This window comes from Odocoileus virginianus, chromosome 13 (genome assembly GCF_023699985.2).
Source record: "Odocoileus virginianus isolate 20LAN1187 ecotype Illinois chromosome 13, Ovbor_1.2, whole genome shotgun sequence".
Lineage (NCBI taxonomy): Eukaryota > Metazoa > Chordata > Mammalia > Artiodactyla > Cervidae > Odocoileus > Odocoileus virginianus.
This window is the reverse complement of record NC_069686.1, coordinates 9,551,602-9,564,195: the sequence shown is the minus strand read 5'-3', so window position 1 is coordinate 9,564,195 and position 12,594 is coordinate 9,551,602. Positions and strand designations below refer to the sequence as shown.

General features: G+C 39.9%; 1 long non-coding RNA gene across 1 annotated transcript in view; it reads right to left on the bottom strand.

The window, feature by feature from the left end:
* Window positions 1-469: 469 nt before the first annotated feature.
* LOC139038028 (uncharacterized) overlaps window positions 470-12,594 on the bottom strand; it is a 37,115-nt gene continuing 24,990 nt past the window's right edge. The window contains exon 2 of the long non-coding RNA XR_011490926.1: window positions 470-1,584. This is a non-coding gene — a long non-coding RNA (uncharacterized lncRNA). The remainder of the gene's footprint in view (window positions 1,585-12,594) is intronic.

The window sequence follows — 12,594 nt, the reverse complement described above, 5'->3', positions numbered from 1 at the left end:
TGGTTGCCTGTTCCCTATCTCCCTCTTGCAGGTGTGTTCATGTTGTTACATCAACTAAGGGCATATGTGCAGTGCAAGCTCACACTGAGAAAAACTTGTTTGTTTCACTGATAATCTTCTTTGATTTAGAGGAGCTGGTCTTTGGGGCTTTATGACTATGAGTCATAAATAACCAGATGAAAATTTTTAAAAGGGGTTACTTGGCTATCATAGACAAAAACATCCTGTTATAAAAGTCTTCTAAACCAGTTTCTGTGAGTAGAAATTTCTTTTTCCTTTGCAATAATCTAGCTATCATGTAGTTCTCATTTTTTAACTTCTATAATTCAGCTTAAAAATGTAACTACTTAGGTATTCTGATACTTCAGTTAAATGTAAGTGATCACTTCATTTTGAACAGCCATCAAATCTAAAACTGTGTTTCGTTAGAGGTCACTATAGAAACAACATAGCCATTGGAAGAACAATAAAAATTTCAGGTTTTTATTTTGGTATCAAACTCAGATACTTCAATCTTCAAGGAAGGTTAAAATCACTTGACATCAACCTTTAAAAATTAAATTACATCTTTAACAACAATAGCTAAACCCTAAAAATAGTGCCAATTACTTCCATTTAAATACCAGCTGAGGAGATTCCCCAGATCTGTATTTCATCCATTCAGTCAAGAAACAGTTAATGAGCCATTTCCACAAAGTGTCAGACCATGTTCAAGTCCTGAGAACAGAGAATGGAATAACCTAAAGTTCCTACTTTCACCCAAAGCTTCTTTCTGACAGTCATTTGTTGTTCGGTCACTCAGTCATGTCCAACTCTTTGTGACCCCATGGACTGCAGCATGCCAGGCTTCACTGTCCTTCGTAATATCCTGGAGTTTGCTTAAACTCATGTCCATTGAATCAGTGATGCCATCCAACTATCTTGTCCTCTCTCATCCCCTTCTCCTCCTACCTTCTCTCTTTCCCAGCATCAGGATCTTTTCCAGTGAGTCGGTTCTTCACATCAGGCGGTCAAAGTATTGAAGTTTCAGCTTCAGATCAGTCCTTGCAATGAATATTCAGGGTTGATTTCCTTTAGGATGGACTTGTTTGATCTCCTTTAGGATTGACTGGTTTAATCTCCTTGCAGTCCAAGGGACTCTCAAGAATCTTCTCCAGCACCACTGTTCAAAAGCATCAATTCGTTGCTCAGTCTTCTTTATGGTCAAACTCTCACATCCATTCATGACTACTGGAAAAACCATAGCTTTGACTGTATGGACTTTTGCCGCAAAGTGATGTCTGTTTTTGAATATGCTGTCTAGGTTGGTCATAGCTTTTCTTCCAAAGAGCAAGCATCTTTTAATTTCATGGCTGCAGTCAATGTCCTCAGTGATTTTGGAGCCCACAAAAATAGTCTGTCACCATTTCCACTTTTTCCCCTTCTACTTGCCATGAAGTGATGGGATGGATGCCATGATCTTAGTTTTTTGAATGTTAAGTTTTGAGCTAGCTCTTTCACTCTCCTCTTTCATCTAGGTCAAGAGACTCTTCATTTCCTCTTCACTTTCTGCCATTGAGTGGTGTCATCTGATGGCGATAGTGTCTGTGAAAAGAATTACAGCATTTGATAGTGTGGTTTTCCAGACTTGCCTGATAAGACTCACCAAGGTGCCTTGTCAAAATTGCAGATTCCTGGGCTTGAAGATTGATGACATCTGGAGTGAGTCCTGTAAATCTGTTATTTCACACATTGCCCAGATTTGTATTAATAGGCAATTGTGGGCATCAATTGGTTAGAGAGATGGGTAAGAGTGGGCCAGGAAAGTGCACACAGAGGTGGTGTTTGAGGCAAGGTCTGAGAATATGGAGGATGTGGATTCCAAGCAGAGGGAACAGCAAGGCTTACAGGCCCCGAGCACAGTATGAAGTTGCTTACTTTCAGGGGCAGAGCAAGCCAGTAAATCAGCTTCACCAATTAGGAAAATCTTGGCCAAAAGAGGTTAAATGAGGAAGGCAGGGGCTGTGCTAAGAAGTTAGGAAGGTTCTTAAACTCAACAGGCAGCTGTTGGCTGGTTTTAAGTATAAGAATGATGATCTGGTAAACATTTGAAAAGATTGGCTCAAAAAGACTATTCATCAAAATGAGACTTGAGAATGTGCTTCAGAATCCCCTGGGATGGTTTTTTTAACTGCAATTTCCTAGTCTATATACCATACCTTCTGAACTAAGGTCCAGACATCTATACTTCTAACAAGCACCAAACACCAAATAATACAGCCTCAGACTAGAAACTCCGTGAGTGTCTGAACTCTATCTTGCTTACCACTCTAAACCCAGTGACTAACATTGAAGTAGTACACACATTACTTAATTTCTGAGGATGTTGTAAAATGTTTGTAATAGATATGTAAATGAATAACCAAATCTTTGGTATTTAAAATCAATGTGATTAGAATTAAAAAGTAAAAATGTAACTAATTTGCATAATAAGAATATTGGCAGTTCTGACATATTCAAATATTCCCTAAGCAAATAAACTATAATCAAATGTCCCTGGCAGTCCAGTGGTTAAGACCCCACACTTTCAGTTCAGGGAGTGCAGCTTCCATCCCTAGTCAGGAAACTAAGGTCCCTCATACCGTGTGGTGGTACAAGCCAAAAAACAAAGAAGAAACTATAATTTAAACTAGTGCTTTAATCGTTGACATTAATATATGAATATTATATTCTGGCTCCTCCAATTCATCTAGATATGGTCAGAAAATCTGTCATTGCAGAAGATTATTGATGAGTAGATAATTGTTACAGGTTATGAAAGGTAACAAAGCAGTAATCATGCATGAATAGTTTCAGGTGCTTAATACTCAGAGTTTGGGTACAAACACTGCATCTGTAGCATCTACAGACTGTAACGGTTGAGTGGAAAAAATGTATGAATCAAGGCAAAATCCCATAGTTGGAATATCCATATTTTTCTTCTAATTCTTCTAAAATTCAGCTCATAAACATAGACATGGAGAGTTTTTACATTTATATTTTAGTATTTGTTGGTGATTACAAATATTCTTTTTTCCTAGCATCAAAAGAAATGTTATGAAGTACAGTAATAATCTGTATAACTTTGAAAAAATATAATTAATGAATAAAATATGCCTTGAGTCATAAAAAGGACAATATAGAAAGACATTGTTTTCATGAAGTAAATAGGAGTGATGTATGAGATTCAGTGTGATTTATAACTAAAAACTATGAAAAATTTTTTTTAAAAATTGGCTTATATGGGTTTGTAAAAAACATTTCCAGGATGAATATGTATCATTTCCACAGACAAAATATAAAACATTAAGTAAACCAGATCAGTTACAAACCCAATCCATACTAGGCAAATCCCATATCTTATTCACTTTATCTTCAGGGATTAACAGAGTGAACCTTCAATAAATGTTTCATGAGTGACTGAATGGTTGTCACAATGATTTATATCATGAAGTTAATGAGACCAAGTTCATATTTATTCAATTGAACATATCTGTTTTCTTGGCACCAAGATACACTGTATCTTTATTTTCAGCCAAAGACCCACTATCTCCTTACTCCATCATCCAAAGTTACTCTTTGGTCACATAAAAAACTGAGTAATAGGGTGCTACCAGTTTAAAATGATCCATCACAACTTTTCATTCAGTGTAACAGTGTCACCTTCTTATACTGAGATCGGGATGGCTCCTCTGACCATGAGATTTCCCAGGCAAGAATCCAGGGAAATCTTCCCTATCCCAGAATCCAACCCATGTCTCCTGCTTGGCAGGTGGATTCTTTACCACTGAACCACCTGGGAAGGTCATATCTAGATATAGATATATTAATATATCTAGATCTAGAACTAAATTGAAAGATAGATACACATATATGTATATGGATGACATACAAACAATGCCATATATATGAATATGTGTGTGTCTGTAAATTTAAAAGATGTGAACTTGTATTATCATTATTATATAATTATTATGTGCTCAGTTGCTTCAGTTGTGTTTGACTCTTTGTAACCCCATGGACTGTGGCCCACAAGGCTCTGCTGTCCATTGGATTTTCTAGGCAAGATTACAGGAGTTGGTTGCCATTTCCTCCTCCAGGGGATCTTCCCAACCCAGGGATTGAACCCACATCTCCTGCATTGGCAGGCAGGTTCCTTACCACTAGTGGCCACCTGGGAAGCTTGCTATGATTTCAATAGGGAAAGAGTTAAGGCCCATTATCATAGGCTTTATACATAGTACTGGATTTTGAGTGTGTATTCCAAGGAGACTCCACTGAAGAGCTAAATATATTTAAAGCTAATAAAAATAAAAGGCTTTAAAAAATGTATGTTCAAGCTCTTTATACAATCACTTTATTCCACTTTCTGTCAGAGTTTATGTGCTTCCAAGGGAATACAGTAATTTGTGCATTTTCTATTTTTAAATCATTCATTGTTCCAGTTAAATATTATGAGTGTATGGCAGTTCCTAACAGAGTCGTGCAGAGATAGTAGGTGCAATTGTGTTGTACTCAAAATAAATTCATGGTTAAAGCAAATATTTAACAACTGTCAAATACTGGATTGCATGTAGAAAAACTAATCCTGTATAGCTCTGGTAAATTAAACTTCAAACCAAACCTTCCTTCTGTGCTTTATAATTTGAAAACCAAATGAGGAACTTTTCTGGGCAGCCTGGTTTAAGAAACCCACCTGTTTTCCCTTTTTAAAAGTTAATATGTTTAAGTAAAGGATTTAAATGACTGGATTTTTAAAACTGGAGTTGAATTGTAAAGAATAACCCTCTCACATTTAAATATTACTATGTATATTTGGGATTTATATCAATTTGATAAGTGGCATATGAGGCATTAATTATAAATAATATGCTTGAAATAGAAATAATGTGCTTGAGAACCAACCACACTCAGGTTTTGCAAACAAGACATTATCTTCGGAATGGCAGCCATCTATCCCATGGATCACCCATCAAGCCTAATGGCCAAAGACCTTCATCTGTTCTCCACATCAGCCACTCACCCTCGTGGCTTCTCCCAAGACTTTGTCAGTATTCAGAAGGGTTCTGCTGACATACTCAGTTCAGGCATTCAGCGCTCTGCTCACCAACCCCATTCTATTAGCTCCACCACATCTGGCTTCAGTCTTTCAGGGACACTTAGCCTCTTGATGACTGCCTTCTCTCTTTTACTATATTCTTTCCCTATTTGGATTAAATGCTATGCTCCATTATTTCAAATACTTGCTTCTTATCTCCTCAATCTTCTTCTCATGGTCCTTCAGTCTGAGTACATGGGAAAACCCAGCCTGGGCCCAGTCTAATTCTTCACCTTTTCTGAAAGAACCCACACTGCTCAGTGCCTTGAGAAACATTTCAAACAAACTTGTCAGTTATGCGAGCCTAAATGTGTGATTTTCGGACTCAACTGACTTCTCAAAAGAGTGCTGATGATCACGTTTTTATTCCAAAATATTTGTAGTGCTCTTTTCTTTTTAAATCTGCAACCCTATCACTTTCATTTTTATTGAATACTTTGCTTTCAACTTCACAAGGAAAAGAGAACCCATCAAGGTAGAATAGCTTCAGTGGCCCATTCCTATTACAGACTTCCCTTTGTGCCAGGCATATGCCCCTCCCTCCCTTGTGTAACTATGTAGCAGGGCCCCTTCTGCCTCAGACTCACCCTTCTATTTCAGGGAAGTCCCATTACGTCCTACCACCTGAGGGGAACATGCTCCAGCGCTTCTTTTTCACTGTAAAAGCAAAGTCTCTTCTTATACTGACTTATACTCACAGATAATGATGTGATAAAGTCAAGAAAAAATTACATAAAATCTCTCTGGGTGTTTCTCTGTGGTCCCTATGCCTTTTCTCTGCACCCTTTAAGAGCTAAGCTTTTAGAAAGACCAGGTGGCACAGTGGTAAAGGCTCCACCTGCCAATGCAAGAGATGCAGATTTGATCCCTGGATTGGGAAGATCCCCTGGAGTAGGACATGGAAACCCATTCCAGCATTCCTGCATGGAAAATTCCATGGACAGAGGAGCCTGACAACCTACAGTCCATGTTGGGGTTGCAAAGAGTTGGACCCAGCTGAGCATGCATGCAAGGTCAAGGTGGCATGCTATTAGAAGAGCTCTGGGCTAGAAATACTACTCTCCTTACCATTTCCTTTTCCTTGGCCTCCTGTTTACTCTTGGATCCATGTATAATCTGGTTTTTGCCTTCACCATACCACTGAAAGGCCTCTCACCAAAGTCTCAAATGACCACTGTGTCGATTAAGATTCCACCAGAAAAGAGATGGGGCATTCAGGCTGGGATAATTTGAAGAGGATGTAATATGAAAAGATGATAAAAACCCATTGGTAGACTACAGTGAAGACTCAAGGGATAGCCTGATACTCCAGAGCTAATAAATGCAGAAAGCTCTTTCCCACCCTAGCCCAAGACAGGTGAGTAGAGAACTGTCCGAAAGGAACTGTGACCTTAGGTCAAGGAAGCAAAGTTACAAAGAAGCTGACGGGAAAATACCTCTTCACCCTTTTCCCCTCCTTATCATGTCAGTGCTCACCATTGTTCTCATGCAAACAGTCCAAGGTAGGATCCAGTTCAGTGGGGTGGTTCATACTGGTCAGACTCCTGGCCACGGAGCGAGATGAAGAAGGCTGGATACACAGAGAAGAAAGCCAGCGCAACCTTAGCGCCAAACCTGTCATGCAGCTTAGCAGCTTTGTCTTACTTAGGCTCTTAATGGCCCTTAGACAATCTTAGGCAATGTTGGCCTCTTCTGGAAGTTCCTTTTTTGTGGCTCTTAGATGCCACTGCAATCTGTGTGTCTTCTTCCTCACCTTCTTTTGCACCTTTATGCCTTTTTCAAATGCTGGTTCTCTTCAAGGCCATGGCTCCTCAAAGGTTGCTTTTCCTCTAATTGTCCTGCAATGGCCTCATCTTCTCCTATTGCTACAGTCACTATCTTCATGATTCTCAGTTCTACATTTTGGGCCCACATCTTTATCTTGAGTTTCAGGCCTACTTCCTCATTTGTCTATAGTGCTGCTTCACTTAGAAGTCTCAAAGACACCTCCAGATCAAATCCATTCCATTTCTATTTCTTATTTTAGTAAATGAAATCATCATTCTTGCAATTGTCCAAAGGGAAAAAAAAAAAAAAACCCTGGTTTTCAACCTGACTTATCACTTTTACAGCTAATAAGAATCCCTTTTATTTTATCTTAAGCACTGTCCCACTTCATCACATACATCCTTACTGCCAACTACTCAAGTCTCCATGCCATGTGTGTGCTGTCGTGTCCGACTCTTGGTGACCCCACGAACTGTAGCCCGCCAAGCTCCTCTGTGCATGGGATTTCCCAGGCAAGAATACTGCAGTGGGTTGATATTCCCTTCTCTAGGGAACCTTCCTGACCCAGGGATTGAATCTGCGTCTCTTGGGTCTCTTGCATTGGCAGGCAGATTTTTTATCACTGCACCACTCAAGTTTAGGCCACTGTAAACTCACTTCTGGGTTCTGGAAGCAGCATAGCATCTTCCCTCCTCCTCTGCATCTGTTCTTGGCTCATTCTGCACCTTCAACCAGAGTGTAGTTTCTATGACAAATCTGCTCATTATATTTTCCGTCTTTAGCATTTTCCAATACTCCACATTTTTTCTTAGAATAAGTCTACATTTTTTTATCTTGGCTTCAAAATGTATCATTTCTTCTCTTAGGCACCACTATATTAAATTCCAACAGAGCAGCATTTCTTCCAGTTACTTTAACAGGCCATGCTCACCTCTAGACCCTCACATAGTCTTTGCCTTCTTCTTTGGGTCCCACTTGTCCACTTTCTGCCTGGGTGATTCCTGCTCTGCCCTCAAGCCACAGCATAAATGTCACTTCCCTTGAGAAGCCTTCTCTGATATATCCAAACCTGGATATTACGCACCTCTCTTACCCTTTAGTATACTGTACTTCCCAACATGCATTTGGCAGATGTTTAAAGTGACTCTTTTCTCTGATGAGTATTTTCTTGGGCTCTTCTGAGATCCCTCGTGACTAAAGATGTCTCCTTTACATTCCTCTACTTCTCGGTCTCTGGGTATCTAGCAAGTCACATCCAGGCTGTTTCTCATGAGGCCTCCTTGACCCTCCAAAGCCTTGTTGGCAACAACCTCCCCAAAACAGCCCAGGCAACTCTTGTAGGCGATGCCCATCTGGGCCCCTGTCTGTGGGCCACGCGGTTTCTCTGGAAGCGTTGCTCCCCTCCATCACTGCGGGTCACTTTAGCTAAGACCCTGTCCTCAGCAGGCTCAGGCAGGACTGTGGCCCACTGTGGTGCCACAGTTCCAGAGACTGCCTCCGAGAGCCTCTGTGTGGCCTCCTTGAAGCCCCTCTCACTTGACTTGAGGAAACAAAAATAGGCTTCTTGACCCTCTCTCAACACATAGAACCACAAGCGCTCTGATGCCTCTCTCTCTAAAGAATCCTCCAGGAAACCCCTACTTCTCTCGTGAGCTTTCCAAGCTTTGTCAGCTAGAATTGGACGGCCAGCTGAGGGGAGCCAGAGCCCCTCCTAAGTCCAGCTGTAGAGTCAGTTAACACCTCAGACTTGAGATGGCAGCTCACTTGTCACCTCCAGCTCAGGTCTTAGCTAAAACCCAAACAGGAAGGGCCCTCCTTAACAGCTTGCTACCACTGAGATGTAGATGTGTTTAGACACTTACCAAAATCATAAAATTAATGCTGGACGGTATGACCAAGCTGGGTAAATAAAGCCTAGACAAGGTGAGTAAGGAAAACTAGGAGTAGTAGGATAACAGACAGAGCTCACTCATTTCCAAAGAAGCTACACTTTCAACCCCATATCATGCTTCAAAGGGGAGAATAAACTACTCTCTGCATCTATAGAGCACAAGTACAAGAGAAAGACATGAGTCATATGATTTCATTTCCAAATATGTGCATATGTGTTTTGTATGAAAACTAGAGAACAAATGAACGATGTTTTTTCCAATAAACATGAGGTATGTTCCACAAAATTATTCAGATGTTGAAAGAATAAAGAGTATACATTTCTCTTTTAGGCTTTGGTTTTTTTTTTTTTTTTCCCTTGGTTTACATTCAAGAGACCCTATGTGATCTGAGAAGAGAACTGACCTCTAAAAAAACCTCATTTCAAGCATGACATATGACCTCAGAGGGACTCATTCGCCCTTTGGAAAGTTTGTAAGCTTTATAACAGAGACACAGGCATGGAGGAGATTGAGGGGAAGAAGCTGGGGATTTCCTTCCATAGCAGTGGTGGGCAGTCAGCAGCTTGGCTCCTCGGGGGAAGATCCTCCAGTGGAATAGCTCTCTGTCAACTGGGGCGCCCCCTCGCTCCGGGGCCCAGTAACTGCTTCCTCCCCTTGACCTTCAGATCTGGTGGTGATGCTGGCGCTCTAGCACTTTTTTTTTTTTTTTTTTTGGCTGACTCGGTCTTTGTTGCTTTGTGCAGGCTTTCTCTCTGGTTGTGAGCAGTGGGGCTGCTCTTTGTTGTGGTGTGTGGGCTTCTTGTTACAGGGGCTTCTCTTCTTGCAGAGCACAGACTCTATAGACGCCAGGGCTTCGGTAGTTGCAGCCGGCGGACTCAGTAGCTGTGGGATACAGGCCTCGCTGCGCCACAGCATGTGGAAGCTTCCTGGACTAGGGATCAAGCCTGGGTCCCCTGCATTGGCAGGCAGAATCCTATCCACTGCGCCACGAGGAAAGTGCTCCTTCACTTCTTTTTACCTCCTTGTAAGCCTGCCCTCACGCTGTTGAGTAGTCCCTTGGTTAAATGTCTACCCTTCTGAGTGTGCCGTCCCTTTCCTGATACACGCAGACAGGTCTGTCCCTAGAACATGTCTGTTTGCCAAATCCCTCCTTAGGCTGGCTGTTGGAATTTCTTGAATCCTTGAATACCTGGGACTAGTCCAATGGCGAATTGTTAAAGATAGCATTTTCTAGAGGGTAAAATGACTTCATGTGTACCCATTTAGGAGGCCACAGAATATTTTCCACAAAATGATTATGTACATTAAGCTTACAGCTCCCGGGTATAGCAGTGGCACTGTTCACATCTTACAAATGACAAGAAAAGGCTAATACAAAAACTTCCTTTCAAAGTTCAAAGGCAGCTTAAGGGATTTTTTTTTGAAGGGACAGGAAAAAAAAAAAAAACCACAGTTTTGGAAATCCTTCTGTGTGCCCACCCATCTAACCCCCTGCTGTTTTAACAATTCACTGGGTTGGGAGGCCAATGCATTAAACCTGCTTGGTGCAATGCAAAGGAGGCATAAGACAAAGCTTTAAAACCTCCTGTGATTCCAAGTATACTAGGAGGAAAGTGTCCTCAGAAAAAGGAGAAGGCTGTTAACTCCGTAAGCCAGCAGAACCCAAGTGTTGCTGTCTAGAGATGCTGCTTTATTAAAAGAAGAAGCCATCTGTAGTTTCCACATCAAAGGTCAAGCTGAGCTGCGGGGAGGCCTTTGTGTGGCAAATACAGCATTCCAAACAGCACCAAGCAGTGCATTCTTCATTTCCTGACAAGCTGCTCTCCTTTCTCACCTTTCCCTCCCCTCAAAAGATCCTGCAAAAAAGATAAATTGCACTGGAGGCCCAACCTCAGTCACATGTTATATATTAGAGAACCCTGAAAAATGCTCTTTTTTTTTCTTAGCCCTTTTAATTCTTTTGCATATTTTCAAATATCTTTCTCTGCTCACAGAAACTATGTGTTAGCCCAAAATGATTTACTTTATAGTGAAGTTTTCATAGACACACAAAGCCTATAAATTATTTTAATACCATTTTTCATTAGTATTATATAGGTAAAAGATAAAGCAGTTTCATAAAGCTTTCAAATATACAATAATGAGTTCTTAATTGAAGCAGAAAGAACACCATATTAGAATAAAATTATTATAAGCCATTCTTAAGACAGGAGTTTTGATATTTTATCTTTTTTCATTTTTTAAATTGGTACTTTTGAGCAAATTAGTGAGTTTAAAGATTATTTTTAGAAGATTGATTTCTGAAAAACAGGATATTTTAGAGTTAAAAAGTCAAACCGTTTTTCATAACAGTGTTAACATTTTCATCTTTCATTGCTCAGAAAGGTTTTGTACTCAGATTTTCTTTTCACTATATAAGAGACAATGGTGCAGGTTATTAGTTAAGCTACTGGATGTGATCATTCATAAGATAAACTAGTGTGTCAATATTTCTAACTAAGACAATCAGTCAGAAATTTCTCCTTTCCTGTGATTTATGTTTTTGAGTGTTTTGGCAAGTATTTTATACTTTTAAATATGTACAGTAATTAAACAAATGCATCTAGCTCTAAGTAATTTCATCTGGAATATAAATAATTCTATACATAAGAATCTAAAATTTAAGTGTAGTACTTAATTTAAAGATATTTGAGTCCCTAGTACTGAATAGTACTTTTTTACAATTAGAATAAAAATGTTTCCCTAACATTGTTTCCTCAAAAGGAAACCTATAGCAGAATCTACAAATTAATTTGTTGACTAAATTCCTTTTTTTAAAAAATTTATTTTTAATTTTATTTTTGGCTGTGCTCTGTGGCTTGTGGGATCCTAGTTCCATAACCGGGGGTCAAACCTGGGCCCCTTCACTGAAAGTGTGGAATGCTAACCACTGGGCTGCCAGGGAATTTTTTTTTTTTCCAATTTTTTTTTTTATTGCAGTAAATAATTCATCATCCTCACTGTTCAACTGTATAGCAGAGCTTCTTAGTAAAGAACTGCATGGTCCTTTGAGAAGGTACAACCTAATATTGTCCATGATTGAGGGAGTTTAAGATTAGAGGCCATAGGCTTATTCCATGTGTTTATAGATACATAGATATTGTGAGGTCATTTGCTTTTCTTTTCTGACATTATTCTTTAGTAAACCAGGGCACTGTTGGGATTTGGAAACCAATTTTTACAGAATCAGAGAGAATTAAATTGTTGTGCAAAGGGCTAGCCCTGGAGCTGACCACCTGGTCCAGAGATGTGTAGTTTACAGATCTGTGGTACGAAAGCACTTTCAGCATCAAGCATCAAGTCAGGAGGCTCCATTCAGTGACACTAATGCCATAGGCAGGCACCCATGAAGAGTAGCCATCCTGTTTCCAAAATGAAATAACAGGCTGAATGAAGCCTTTTCAAAACTTTGTTTATGAGAGTAAGAAATACAGTTTTGTATCACAACACATACACACTAATGAACATGCACATACATACACCTTCCTATTTATATACAGTTGAAACTAAATTTCACAAAACAACACTTATGGGAACTATAGCGAAAGGAATATTCTAATATTCTTCCATCATATTTTTTTGTATACTGATCTTGACCCAGTAACTGATGTCCTATCCCACTGAGGAGTAGCACTCAGCTTTTGAAAAGCACTGTGAAGACAGGCAGGGGAGATGAGCACCTGTTACTCTCGAGTTTCCAGTCAAGGTGCCCAAGGGAAGGGAGGCTTCCTTTGATCAGTGCTGTCTACAAATTCTTTCAATTTTAGCCTCACAAAGACT